Consider the following 15,809-nt stretch of genomic DNA (forward strand, 5'->3'; position numbering starts at 1 on the left):
AGGGGATTGATTTGGCCATTACCTAACATTCCACTTCTTTCTCTTTAAACTACTTAATGCTACTTTTTTACTGTTTTTCAATGTAAAAATGTGTGTGACCATTACGCTCATGTCTTTAAAAAGTGCCGCACACACTGTGTTTTTTAAACATTGTGTCAAGTGTAAAGATCTTCAACTTTCACAAGGAGCACAGCTCATCATTGTTAGTTCCATAGCAATGGACTAATCAGAAGAGCTCAGAGGCAGGGCAACCATTGCGAGCTTGTTTTTACAGGCACTTTGTGATTGTGTCCGAATACCATGCTTTAAGTCATGCTTTTTTTTCAAGCCATTCCAAAATGCTGTGCCTTTCATTTTAAGAATTAAGGTTGTATTTAGTGTAAACGAAACCTTAATCTACATCTAGCGGTAATTTAACTGACACACTCTATTTAACTGACTTTCCAGTTTTTACTGACCATTCCAAGATAGTGAGTCATTCAAAATATTGAATGCTGGAAACTGCTAACCTCTGACATCCATATCAAGAGAACCAAAACACATGAAAAGTCAATGGTTACCGGTTTTTGACATTTCAAAAATATCTAGATCAGTGGTTCTCAAACTGTGGTACGTGTACCACTAGTGGTACGCAGGCTTCCTTCTAGTGGTACGCGGAGGAATGAAATATGTCATGTACATGCTACATATATTTCAAAATTTATCAAAAATTATGTATATAATATGCCATATATGACATATAGCCTATATTTCTGAGGTAATCTGCCACGTTTTATTAACTGTGCAGAGTTGTAGCCGCTTTACTGAGCCTACTACGCTACTGTATTTCAATACTGCTCATTTTGGTGGTACTTGGAGAGACAATTTTTTTCTGAGGTGGTACTTGATGAAAAAAGTTTGAGAACCACTGATCTAGATCTTTTATTTTTTAAAAGAAGAAAGTAGTAAAAGCACACAAATAATAGTAAATTACGAGTAAAAGAAAATACATTTTTTGGGTGAACTATTTCATTGAATACAGAATATTTTGCTCTAAATTTGCATATGCACAAAATTATCATTCTGTAAATGATCAAAATGGCTGAACATTGCCCGTCTAATTGGCCTATATAATACGGTTTTTTCAGAAGATTTCTTTGTTTATTTTTCTGCCACATCAGCAACTTGTGGCTATTTTATGGCAATCAATATAGATAAATATAGACCAATATAGATAAAAAAAACTATTACATAATTACAACTTCAAAATTCAATAAGATATGATAAAAAAAAAATTAAAAGAACAGATATGATTTTTCAGTTCGATTTATGATAAATAACTTAAAATTCTTCCCGTTATGCATTTTTAAAAACTTCTTTTTTTTTTTGTTAAATGATGTTTAATGACTAATGTTTGTAAAAGAGCTGCAATTCTGTCATTGAAGCACCTCTGTACTCTTGCTTTCTGACTTTGAGCAGACTGTATCAGTGTCTTCAGGGCAGAAGTGCTCCTCTGGCAAACTAGGTCAGTCAGATCAAACGTGTAACAGACCGTCTGCTCATCTAACTTACCTTACTTTACCCTTCCAGTGTGACACACACACAAACACCTGGTTTAAATGTCTGTTTAAATGCGTTTTAATTAAAATCTTTATTTTAAGCAAATCATTAAATGTTCATCAAATTGTTAAATGTCATAAATTATTTAACTGATAGTTCACAAATAGTGTGAATACATTAAACTTTTATAATCTGTGAAAAGTTATTTTAAGTATGATCCATATAATAGGTAGAATTTCATGATACTGGAAAAAAGTACATTGCGATATTTAGTTTTTCTGTACCTTTTTTACAGGATGACTTTGATAACTTTATTTGGAAAAAAATTGTTCATCCTGTTACATTTGTAGCATTGTGAATCTACATTAAAATATAATAAGCAAACTGCAAGCAGAAATGAATACAATAGAACAACAAAACAAACATTGTTGTATAACTTTCTGTGGAGCCTAACAGTAATGACGTACAGAAATACAATAATCAAATGTAAAGAAACACTGTATTGTCTACATTGTATAAATCATTAAATACAATTAATCTTTGTTAAATCTGCAAATGTTAGAATTTCTCGGTTTCGATTCACTTCTTACTTGATTTCAGTTCAGTCTTACTAGGTCACAGGCCCTAAAAATACATCCAGAAGAAATTCTTTCGGTCTATTAGGGTTAAACGTTGCGAATTACTTAACAAATCACATGTTCTGAACTTTGGTGCCTGGTCAGCTTTAATCCCAACTCAACATTTCAGATATTCCGTAATAATTATTGCAGGCTCTCATATTGCCTTATTGATGCTGAAACAATATACAGGGTGGGCCATTTATATGGATACACATTAATAAACTTATTGGGAATTTCACAAGAAAAAACAATGGTGTCCTTGGTTTTAACGTAACTTTATTCTTTCATGAGTTATTTGCAAGCCCCCTCACATATATGTGCCACAAACAGGACGCTAATATTACCAAAGATTCCTATTTTATTAGGGTGTATCCATATAAATGGCCCACCCTGTATATTGTGTGACCCTAATATGTAGGACTTATTAACACTTCATTCATTTTGCTTTAGCTTATTGCCTGATTTTATAAGGGGTCACCACAGAAGAATGAACCACCAACTACACTACCTGACAAAAGTTAATGCAAGTTTTAGGAACAAAAAATAATAACTTAACTTCTAGTAGATCATTTGGCATCAGAAGTGGCTTATATGAAAGGCAAAGGCCTCTAGATTACACTTACTTTACCAAAATAAAATATGATCATGCCTTAAACTTTAATTATTTAATTAGGACAGTAAGGTCTGACTTTGCTTAGACAAAAGCCTTGTCACTTAAAAGAAATGATGTACAGTTTAGAAAATAAAGTCATGGTGCAGTGGAAAAAAATTAATATTGTGTATGAATCCCTTGAGCTTGGACGACTGCATCCATACATACATCTTTGCAAGGACTCAAATAACTTAATAATAGTCATCTGAACTGGCAAAGAAAGTGTTCTTTCAGGACTCCCAGAGTTCATCAAGATTCTTTGGAATCATCTTTAATGCCTCTTCCTTCTTACTCCAGACATGCTCAATAATGTTCATGTCTGGTGACTGGGCTGGCCAATCCTGGAGCACCTTGACCTTCTTTGCTTTCAGGAACTTTGATGTAGAGGCTGAAGTATGAGAATGAGCACTATCCTGCTGAAGAATTTGCTCTCTTCTGTGGTTTGTAATGTAATGGGGAGCACAAATGTCCTGATACCTCAGGTTGTTGTTGTTGCCATCCACTCTTGCATGCCCCCATACTCAATGTAACCCCAAACCATGATTTTTCCTTCACCAAACTGATTTCTTTAAGAATCTTAGGTCGATGCAGGTTCTAGTAGGTCTTCTGCAGTGTGTGTGATGAATAGGATGCAGTTTAACAGATGATTCATCTGAAAAATGCCACTTTTCCAAATGATCAATTCGAAGGCAAATTATTATTTGTTGCTCTTACAACTGGGACCAACGACAAGACTTTTGTCAGGAAGTGTACTCTGGCATAAGTTTTACGCAGCGGATATCAACACTTGTTATTTCTAGTAAAACAATGTGCAATTCTGAGTGTGTTCCACACAGGTGAGTGGGCTTGACAAACCATCTGTAGGACACACTTTTCCCTCTCAGCATGCCACTAAACAAAAAAACAAAAAAAAAACATACAAATTCTTACATCATGGATGGACTGAAGGTGATCAGATCACAACGTTCCAGGCTGCGATTGAATCGTCATATATTGTCAATCACATATTTTTTCCTGTCTTTGTGACAAAAGTTTTGAGAGGTTGCGCTGCCCCAAGACTGATTTGCCAAACTGATAAACAATGACATTATTTTGCTCATAAGATACATTGCACAATGAAACAAAAACAGAAGGAAATGGTGTTTACTTGTTTGAACTGTACTAAATATTTTATCATGTTGTTCAAAAGAAAACACAGCACTGCGTGTGCTAGAGGAAATGTGTTTAACTGGACTGGTTGTATAAATATATGACACATAAACAGCACTGTTAGGCACAAATTAAACTACTTAAAAGCTAATTTAAATCTTGTTCTTATTCTTTACACCACTAGTGCGGAAAACAGCTGAAACGCAATCACCAACACAATCAGTTATAATGGTTTCACTGTAGTAGAAACTATCAGACAGAAATATAGGACATTAATGTCTTAGGTACGTTAAAGGAGTAATGTAGGCCTAATATAATTACTGCAGATTATATAATACCAAATGTTTTTAGGTTTTTCATAACAATTGTAATGGAAAGCATAAAGTAAGGCTCCTATTTATAGTGAGGTTATAATGCAATATTGTGGTTGTTATGATATACAAATCTATAAGACGAGGCTGTAATCATTTTTTTTGTTCAACTGGATCCCAACTCATGCACATGCTACAATAGACTAGCAACTGTCAAATGTTCTTTTTTATTAGTCTAAGCTTGTTAAACTATTAAAGAGCACTTTGCTATTATACATAAATCAGGTCAGGTCTGATAAAGCAAACACTTTCGCTCTGCCCAATCAGAATTGCGAAACCGAACTATGCGGAAAGCCCACAATAAAACAAACAAACAAGAAAGTGCAGACAAGTGGCAAGATGGCATTTGACACTTCAGAAGCATTAATAAATGTATTCATATAAAAAAATAGCATGTCCGTAATATGGAAATATTTTGGTTTTAAAATCCCAGATAACAGATCATTTGTAAGAGCTGTCGCAGAATTGTTGCCACAGCATGAGGAACAACAACCAGTACCTAAAACAGCACCACAGGTGGCTATATGAGGAGTGTCTTGCTAGAAAGTCAACTAAAAGTATTGCCAGTGACACTCAATCTAGTAGCTAGCAACAGCACGGTACAATTTCGTAGTTGTTTGCACTATATGAAAAAAAATCACAAAGGCACCAGGAGATAACTAACGCCATAACTTACTACTGTTTGCTCTAGAGAAAAATTAGCATTTAATTTCTGAATATTTATAAACAAATTTTAATAAAAGTTGGAGTTAGTTAATATCTCTTCAGTTGCATTTAAGCAGTAAGAAGCTACGATACAGAATATTGAGCGGAAGCTTGACTACAAAATTAAAATCGCAAATCAAATCAAAATATCTGTAAAATGTATCTTGTAAATTTTGTAAAAATGTAAATTTTCTAAATCACGCAGGCCTACACATGCCCATTTTTTTTAAATCACTGTAAATCGAAAGTGTGTGATGTCACAAACTTCCACATTACCCATACATGAATACTGAAGAGTCATATGCATTTAAACAAACCTATTTGCTATTACTATGCGTGTATGGATGTATATACAGTATATGTACACGTATGTGTATATATGTAGGTATGTACAATTTTTCTTATGTTTGTGTTTAAGATATGTGTATCTTATGTTTATATGTATGTATATATTTTCTGTTAGTTATTTGTCCTGATTGCAATGCTATTTGAAGGATGGTATGGACTTCGGCATTGCTGGGGGGCTGGGGTGAGTGTTTTCTGGGTGGGCTGGGGAGATGAGGGGTGAATCTTAGTTTTGTTTATTAATAATAATTAATCACAAAAAACAAACTTATTTGCATTTAAAGCGGCAAGTATTTGCTTTGACCCAAAAATTTTTAATAGTTAATAATAAATTATCTGTATTACATTCTGACCTGACACTTCAAAGAGAGGTCTGATGTAAAAAGGGGCATAATTGGTGCCCTTTACATCTGTAGCGCTACCAAATCAGGTGTTGGTGCTAACATCTGTGGAACTTTCAAATGAGCTCTCAAGTGATAATCTGAAGCCGTCATTCATTCATTTTCTTTTCGGATAGTCCCTTTAATCATCCAGGGTCGCCACAGGGAATGAACCGCCAACTTATCCAGCACATGTTTTACGCAGCGGATGCCCTTCCAGCTACAACCCATCTCTGGGAAACATCCATACACATTTATTCATACTCATACACTACGGACAATTTAGCCTACCCAATTCACCTGTACCACAGGTTTTTGGACTGAAACCAGAGCACATGGAGGAAACAAAGCAAACGCAGGGAGAACATGCAAACTCCACACAGAAACACCAAGTGACCCAGCCGAGGCTCGAATCAGCGACTTTCTTGCTGTGAGGCGACAGCACTACCTACTGCACCTGCGTTGCCAAACTGCCCTAAATTTCCAAAAATTACATTATTGATGAAGGATCCTCTTAATAATAACAACATTAATAATAATAGTAACAACATTAATAATAATAATAATAATAATAATAATAATAATAATAATAATAATAACACATACAGTGCTTTCAACAGGTTTGAAAAATATACTTGCAGTAGTATCTAGATTGAAACTATGTGCTTCACTGACAGGTAAAATCTGCTTCTCTCTCTCTTTTAAGTTCAAAGCAAACTTGAATGCCAAAACATTTTAAATATGTATATAAAATAGCCTATGTAATATATTAACATCACCAAATTAATAAAATAATCAGCAAATGAGAAATAAATGACAGAAAAGTGGATATCTCAAAAAATTCATTATTGAAAAAATTTATCATAATTGCAAGATTAAAATGAGATTTTTTTTAAATAAGGCATATGCATTGATTAAGCATTACTAATGGTGTACATTTGTTTTGCAGCCAATTTATATGTCATTTCGTCCTCTCCAAATATAGTAAAGTTTTTGTAAGTCGTTTAGATTAAGAACCCTATTATTTACTTTTTCTGTCGGCCTTGCAACTGTGCGCGCTGTCAGCTGTGAAACCAGCCAGAAAGTATACTTTAATAAAAGAGTAATGCAAAAACGCATTCGAGATTTAGAAAGTGAAAGTAAAAATTGAATCCCGGACATTTTATGAAATAGAAAATTGATTGTTGACAGGTCTCACGGGCACAAAACGAAACTGGTAAACGAGAGAAGATTTTCCACTACATTATCGATGGCGGGTGTTTGGTTATATTGAGCGGATACAAAAAGTGTAAACGGATGTTAATAATAGTAAAAAAACGGGTCACTAAATATACTTGGGCGACCGTTAATATACCTGGGCTGCCCACCTAAGTAAAGTCTATGTGTGTGAAGCATTGACATATTTCATCCCACTAATAAAATTATATCTTTTTTAGCAGTGAAACGTGACTTAATTTTAGAATTCACCCAATATTACAACATAATCAAATAAAACACATAACAGCATCTCCATCTGGTCTCACAAAACAAATCAGTAAGATCACATTTTAAAGGAACATCATGTTTTGTTTCTTTCTGTACAACTAATGCTTGACTCTGGATTATTACAAGAGAGAGAGAGGGTTAAGATAAAAAGATTAGCGTTAGCATGTGGCCAGTGGAAGTGACCTCGCAGCATGCAGGCCCATCATGTGAAGAGCTCTCAGACTTCAAGTAGAGAACAGTTCTGCAAACAGAAGACTTATAAAAACGCTTCTAATGTGTGCGTGCGGACTGCTCACATGCTTTACATAATGCTGAGCTCTACAGAAACATAACTGCTCGAAATCGTGATGAAACTGAAATGAAACCGCTAATGGAAATTTCTACACCCCACACACTCAAACAATCAGACCATAAAAAAAGCACAAATTATCTTTCGCGTTCAACAGTGTTTGAGTGCTAGATAAAGAGAATGGGGAAATGAAAGAAGACAGTCCCAAAATAAAAAAAGAAAAAACAACAAAAAGCGGTGAAATGGTGGTTTCTGACACAATATATTTCCATATAACTGCCAACACACTTTTCATTTCTTGCACACACATACACAGGACAAACAGAGCTCAGTTTTCAGCCCTCACTGGAAAGCCAGTGTTTACTAAAAGTCTTAATCTGAAATCAAATGTTCACAGGCTTGGGTTGTCAAGCTGCTGTAGTGAAACAGGTTTTTCTTTTGGCAATCCCCTAAGATAAACGATAAGATTGAACTGGCTGAACTGCTCACACAGGCCATGGGTTTTAACATAATATACTGTACAGGGCTTTATGCTGCAGGGTTTTAAATTGTTTTTACAGGATCCTACACTTAAAAAAAATTATTAAAAAAATGATTTACTAAAGTTTTTTAAGGTAAGCGGTTGTAAACAATTTATTTGGGCTGAATTTAAACAAACAATTTAAGCTGAACAATACTCGATTTCATTTGTTTGCTTAAATTAAACCCATTGTCTTTTTTTTCAGTGTACATACTAAACAAAACAATGCTGCATAATAATGAAAATACAATGTATTGAGTGATGATGAGCTATTTTATTTCTACATTAAATTTTAAAATCTTGAACGCATAAGACACTGAAGTTTAAAATAAATAAAAATGACAATAATATCACTTATCGCCACAATTTCTGTGACAAAATGTTGTAGCACAACAAAAGTTCTTTAGCGTTACAGGCCTAACTGCAGGTGTAACAGCTTTAATGTCCACCCTTTAATATAACACCTTAACTTGTTTATAATAATAATGTGCACCTCTTGGAAAGCTGCTTTTATACAATAATTGTTACGGATCGATCGATCGATCGATCGATCTATCTGTCTATCTGTCGGTCGGTCGGTCGGTCGGTCGGTCGGTCGGTCGGTCGGTCGGTCGGTCGGTCGGTCGGTCGGTCGGTCGGTCGGTCGGTCGGTCGGTCGGTCGGTCGGTCTGTCTGTCTGTCATTCATTCATTCATTTTCTTTTTGACTTAGTCCCTTTATTAATCTGGGGTCACCACAGCGGAATGAACCACCAACTTATCCAGCATGTTTTTACACAGCGGATACCCTTCCAGCCGCAACCCATCGCTGGTAAACATCCACACACTAATACATTACAGACAATTTAGCTTACCCAATTCACCTGTACCGCATTTCTTTGGACTGTGGGGGAAACTGGAGCACCAGGAGGAAAGGCTCGAACCAGCAACCTTCTTGCTGTGAGGCGACAGAACTACCTACTGCCCTACTGCGTCGCCTATATATATATATATATATATATATATATATATATATATATATATATATATATATATATATCCAGTTTAACAGGGCATATTCTCCTGTACGCTGAAAATTAGCTATATACACTTATTGTTGACAAAGACATCCCGTCAGTAAATCAGATAATCGTTTACTAAAATGTTTTCAGGATTTAGCAACCGATTTGTTGAAATGAACAAAAAAAAAAGTTTGAAAGACATCCGGTCAGTGTTAGGCACGGGACGATAACCAGTTTCAAGGTTTACCGTAGTTTGGTTAAGTCAAGGTTTTAAAAAGGGCTCAAATTTTCTGTTATACCGTTCCTAAGGTATATGTAAGGGTATTTTTATATATATATATATATATATATATATATATATATATATATATATATATATATATATATATATATATATATATATATAATGTATTTTGTATGTGTTGTAAAGAAATTGTGTTGTGTTGAAACTAATGAAGAAAGCAGAGGTCAATGATTTATTTTAACTATTTAGCCTGAAGTAGTTAAAATAAAATATACTGTGTTCAGTGGGGGAAAACGTTTTTTTGTTTTACCCAGACGTTTTAAAATAACTTGTTTGAGAGAAGTTACCACAATATTTTGATACTGTAAAACCATGGTGTTTTTTCTCGAAGGTTATCATACCATCAGAAACCTAAACCGGCTCATGCCTACCTCAGTGTTTGGCTCCACCTCCGATTAAGTAATGACTTCAGGACTATTCAAAGAGATGATGTAGAAGATAAAGATGACTATTCAATGATGTTTGTCTTGAATCTGTGTAGCATGACTGCAATCTGAACAAACTGCATTTGTCATGTTGTCATTGTCATGTGACTCAAAGCATTAGATATGCCACTTTACAACTCCTTTTCTATTGCCGCAAGGGATAGCAAAGTATCTACTGAATGCACTAGAAGAAGAAGGTCATTCAGTTTATGATTACTGTTGAATTCAGACATATTTCAGCAGTACACTGTTAAAATGGAGAGCTCATTATTAGCACCAGCAGATGCTAATAAAGTAAAATAAAAAGGTTTTTATATATCTTTAGATAATTAAAATGTTTTCCACACTTTGAATTGTCCACTGGAAGGTTCTTTACAGACGTTTTTTCAGAGTGATGGTATATTAGGATAGAGACTGTGCTTATTTTACATCCAATCAAACAGAAAAACATGCATTTTAATCATTATTGTTTCAATAATAATCACTATTATTATTATTAGTTGTTTTTTTGCTTTTATTTACAAGTGAAATATGACATTTCACACCAAATACACTGGATTGTATTGAGGTAGCAACTAGGAGTTAAGGTCATATTATAATTCCCACAAACAAAGGCCTGAAAATGCATTCACTAGCTCACTTCTTTTTCAAATCTCCTGAGGAGAAAGCTGAATCTCTCTTTAACTTCTTAAAGTCACACACATACACACATGCACACAGTGGACAGGCTGCAGCTGTGTGTTAGCGTCTGTGTGTTTGCTAAGCTCTAATCCAGTCAAAAGAGCCCTGCTTTAGAAGTAATGTAATAAAGCCAATAGCAAAACCTCAAAAACAAACTGCTCCAAGCAAAGAACAGCAAAGAAAAACCTCAGAGTTCTGGGCAAGTCGTCACCTTAGAATTATAAGGTTTTAGCTGACATTTTTGTCAAAACTGAGTTATTGACATATTCTTATTTATTGACGTCTTATTGACATTATGGTATGTTTTTTATAAGTTGTTTACATTTTAAAACTTTTTATTTAAAAAGTAAATGTTACACATATACTGTTTGCTATGGAATGCAAAAACTTTGAAGCTCAATATCTCTAATTCACTCAGAACGCAGATAGAACCTTATAATTCCAAGGTGATGAAGTATCAAATGTTTTAAAAATTCCCAGTTAAAAATGTCTGCGTGGCTGACATGTCTTGCTTTCTCCAGGGTTTTTCTTCTTCAACTCAGGAATGTGCTGCAGGAAACGGTTATGCTGTAATGAGGAAGCCTTAAAAAAAAAAAAAAAAGCTTTCTAGAAGTTCACTCGAGTGTAACAGGAAGAAACATGATGGAGTCATGCAGTTACAGTATTTTCGGTCATTTTGGAATACATCACTCATCTCGACCTGACCTTAAGATGCACCAGTAGTAGAACACTCTTCTCCTTTCCATGTGCACCAGACACTTTCCAAACAATCTGTTCCAAGGACTCAAGGTTATTTTAGTCAATGAAAACCTAACCCTAACCCTAAAACTAAACCTATTGGGAAATAAAAAAAATTGTTAGTTGAAATTAAAAAAAAAGAAAAACAAACTAACTGAAACTAAAAACTGTCACTGATATTATAATTAGCAATAATAATAATTGGGTATTACAATAATTTAATAGTCTCTTTATCACATTTTGTGAATTTAAGTTACATTGCATCGACATGCCAACTAATTCTTATTAGATTATAAGTAGACTAGGGTTAGCTTTAGTGTAAGTTTATATGTACTTACAAAGTTTCTTATAGCAATTTAAATGTGCTGAAGGAGCAGTATCAGCAGATATTAAGCAGACAGTGTACTAATACTCAAATGAGAAATAATTGGCATGTAGTTGCAATGCAACTTTTAGTTAACAAAATGTGCAATAGGACCATCAAAATGAAGTGTAAACAGTAATTGTTTTCAAACACAGTTTACAGAAGTACCTGTAGATGCACTTTACAGCCAAACACATAATTGAAACACATAGTCACACGATACAAAACGTCCTTCTAAAACTTTTAACTTGTGCTTTAACTTTTTTTTTATTTGGCAAAACAACAAACAAATCTAGGCATTAAAATTTGTACATGGTCTTTAATGTGAGGAAGTTATTTAAATTGTAGTTATGGGTTCAGTCTGTTCAAATTATTTTATCTTTATAACTACAAGGTTTGCACTACAGTTTACGTAAGCTATGCAAATACAACACTTTGCTTTGGTTGATTTTAGGCGTTTTCGGTCAACTATTGTTAAACAGGAATTACTAAAACTGAAATTACATATATAAAAACTAAACATAAATCTGTTTACGAAATCAAAACTAAAGTAAAAACTGACAAAACCATCAATTAAATTAACTAAAACTAAACTGTTTAGTTTAACTGTTTTATTTAAAAATTGTAGTTGAAAACTTTTAAAAATGCTGAAGTAATCTATAATAATTAAAAAAATAACTAAAAACTGCTAAACTAACTTTTGCTGTGTTCCAATTTGCATACTATCCATCCTAAATAGTATTCAAAACTACAATTAGTATATTTCAAATCTTAGACCACTGAATTGGTCTACTATTTCTAGTAGAACTGTAAAGCGCAGGGCCATCTATACTCCATACATAGCTAAAATTGGCCACAATACATGTGAATTCAAATAAGACCGACTTAAGTGGAGAAGCTTTGGTTAAGATGTTCATTAATGATTGTTAATTAATATCTAACCTACTGTAAAATATGTAAATCATGTTTTCCTGATTATATTTCATCTGCAAAAACAAAGCAAATTTTTATAAAGATGTGTTTGGCCAGTAACTTAAATACCTGAGAAGAGTTCTTAGTAAGAAAGACTCGAATTGCAGATTAACCTGCTGCTGCATCTCCAGTTTGGTAGGTAAGTAAATATGAAAGAAATGTGGATGATGTCACAAGATGAGGACACGTAACTAAGCAACAAAACTGTCTGTTGAGGAAGTAGTTTGTCCCAGACCTTTTGTTAGACACTCAAAAGTGTATACTTTGTAGAATGTAGTACAAGTACGTGAATTAAGATTCATTATTAGACTAGTAAATGTAAATAAAAAATGTAAATAATCATTATAATTTGATTTCTACTTTAGTTTTAATGTCAAGTTTATACGGATGAGTGTATCCAATCACTAATATTTCTGACATGCACATAATATTTAAAGGCACTTTATGCAAGAATTGCGTTTCATAAACATCACCACCTTGCCTCAAAGCCCAAACACAGCATTTCTTCATGACATATAGGATATTTATGTACAGAGCTGAAAGACTGTATTTTCAGGTGTTTGGAAATCACGGTATCTTTCCCACTTCCTTTACATTACATCATTGAAACTGGGTGTGTCAAATGCCTGAGCACCAAATAGTTGCTGTTATCATGTAAATGTGGGCTTTTATGGGTTAATGTACTCAACGTTCTAAGGTAAAACAACAATGATGGCAATAAAAAAGCCATTTGTGTGGCTTAGTTTCAGTTAAATGTTTAGTTCAGATTCTGAAATGATTTCTTTTGGCTGACCACAGCACCTAAAAAAAATAAGACGTGACTTAAATAAAATTCAACTAAAAAATAAAGGTTAAACTATTTACCAACAATTGATTGTTTTTTAAAATACCATAAATTGCACATAAACTACAGCAATGATATTTTTCACGAGAGCTTGAGAAGGTAATATGATTTTCAGCTTGTCATAATAGTTTTGTGGAATACTGAAATTGGAGATCAAATCACAAATGAAGATTTATTATAGTTCACTAAATCTAAAATCATCAATTACAAATATATATATTCTTATTAACAACAGATTTGAAAAATATATATATTTATATATTTGCATGTATATATTATTTATAAATTATATAAATTTATATAAAAATTTATTATTTATAAATTATAATATATTATATTATATATATATATATATAGTTTGTTTTATCATTCTTGAAATAAATTTTAAACTAAGTATATTAATTCAAATTATAAAAACATGTTTATGAAAAAAACAAAAACAAACACGGTTTAAAATTAGGTCAATAATTTTTTTGTTTTGCTACTGTAGTGGCAGTGGCAGCACACCGGATCTGTGGTTTGCATTGTCGCCTCACTTCAAGAAGTCCCAGCTTGACCAGTTAGCATTTCTGAGTATTGTTGCGTGTTCTCACAGGTTTCTTCCAGGTGCTTCAGTTTCCCCCATAGCCCAAAGACATGAAGTATAAGTTCACTATATGTTCAGCGTAGTGTATGACTTTGTGTGAAAGTGAGAGTGTGTACGCATGTTTCCTAGTACTGGGTTGCGACTGGAAGGGAATCCACTGTGTAAAACATTGCAAAAAAGTTGTCGGTTCATTCGCTGTGGTGACCTAAGGGACTAAGCTGAAGGAAAATGAATAAATGAATGTATTGGCAGTGTATTAACACCCAATTCAAAGTGTGCATCAGCGTCAAGGTTTCCTATTTACTTTAAACGGGTGACTTCAAACATTGCCAAACTAAATAGTGTATTCATCCACAATGTATCAGTGATATTCGCTCACTGCAGTAGCTAGGAATTTCACTACTTTTCAAGTGCCAATGAAAGCTTCAACCAATCAGATCGCTTTATGCAAATACCCCAGGTCAAACAGTAGCTAATTGCATTTATGCAGTTTAATAGCAGTAAATGGAGGACAAATGTAAAATGGAGGAAAAACTTTTTATTGTGGTGGGCATATATATATAACGGAGTTCATATGTTGTTTATGTATTGTTTATTTATATCTTGTTGTGATTTAATTTCATTGGCTGACGCTGCTATAATGATAATTTCAGCACCAGCACCTATGTAAAGGTACCAATTAAGGGTTTGTTGGGGTGGGCTTATGAAGCGAAAAAATATACCAATCTCTGTACAAATAAAGACATTTGTATTTGTCCAAAAAAATAAGGAGGGGTAAGGTAGGGGGGGGGGTGCTATTTCTGTTAAAATAAAAACAGAAAATTGGAAAACAAAAGCTAATACAAAACTATAATAAATACTCAATAACACTAATGTAATATTGCTACAGCACTTATGTATTAAAAAAGTTATTTATGCAAAAGAACTGACTGTTTTATAATAAATATCTGACTAAATATAATAAAGGTAAGGAGGTTATGTTTGGAAAACTTTGTACAAAAAATATATGAATCACTATGAAGCCCTGCTGCCTGCAAAACTGTAAGCAAATCAGACTGGTTAATGAGGTCAGTTCATCTGATTAAGATTAGACACTAAACCCCACAAGAGCTCTCCAAACAGCAGAGAAATGTTCTCAAATAAATGAACAGGAAGTCGTCTGCCCTAAACTGTACAACTACAGTCTTAAAAAAACAAAAGGCACTCTAAATTAACATCAAATACAACAGACTCATAATTGGGCCTTAAACTCTCTGTAAACACAAGCGTACCATGAGCCATCCGTTATCACACTGCTGATACTTCTAACACACACACATATCTGCAGGAAGACACATAAACATTCGGGTGTGACCAGCATATGCGGGTCCTGCTGAAACTTGCTCTACTCATGTGAGTAACAAACAACACAGAAACTAAAGGGCCAGAGGGCAAAGACATGCCGATGATTGTGTAAGCTTCAAAACTAAAACTCAACACCACATTGAAATACATAATAAATATAAATTTTACACATATATTGCCATATAAGCAACTTTATGCTTATATTAGATATGCTGGGACAACAAATCAGTCTCCTGTACCTCAAATATCTTCAGTTACAGGTGTCAAACTAAGTTCATGGAGGGCTGAAGCTCTGTACAGTTTAGCTCCAACCAAAATTAAACACACCTGATCAAACTAATTAAGTGCTTCGGGCTTGTAGGTGTGTTGAAGCAGGGCTGGAACTAAACTCTGCAGGGCTGCGGCCATCCAGGAATTGAGTTATAGGGTGCCTATAAAGCTTTTTATTTGCTAGAATTAATGCTAAAATGACATGGTTTCATTTTGAGAAAAGAAA

General features: G+C 33.9%; 1 protein-coding gene and 2 long non-coding RNA genes across 3 annotated transcripts in view; 1 reads left to right on the plus strand and 2 right to left on the minus strand.

The window, feature by feature from the left end:
• The window catches only part of tmcc3 (transmembrane and coiled-coil domain family 3), a 40,724-nt gene that overhangs the window by 9,669 nt on the left and 15,246 nt on the right, over positions 1 to 15,809 (minus strand). The gene's annotated exons all lie outside the window — the stretch shown is intronic.
• LOC141381637 (uncharacterized) lies at positions 1,334 to 3,702 on the minus strand. The gene is made up of 2 exons (XR_012402122.1): positions 2,591 to 3,702; positions 1,334 to 2,381 (listed from the first exon to the last, which is right to left on the minus strand). It is a non-coding gene; the product is annotated as an uncharacterized lncRNA (long non-coding RNA).
• LOC141381636 (uncharacterized) lies at positions 1,371 to 5,622 on the plus strand. The gene is made up of 2 exons (XR_012402121.1): positions 1,371 to 2,349; positions 3,648 to 5,622. It is a non-coding gene; the product is annotated as an uncharacterized lncRNA (long non-coding RNA).

The sequence above is a fragment of the Danio rerio genome, chromosome 4 (assembly GCF_049306965.1).
Source record: "Danio rerio strain Tuebingen ecotype United States chromosome 4, GRCz12tu, whole genome shotgun sequence".
NCBI lineage: Eukaryota > Metazoa > Chordata > Actinopteri > Cypriniformes > Danionidae > Danio > Danio rerio.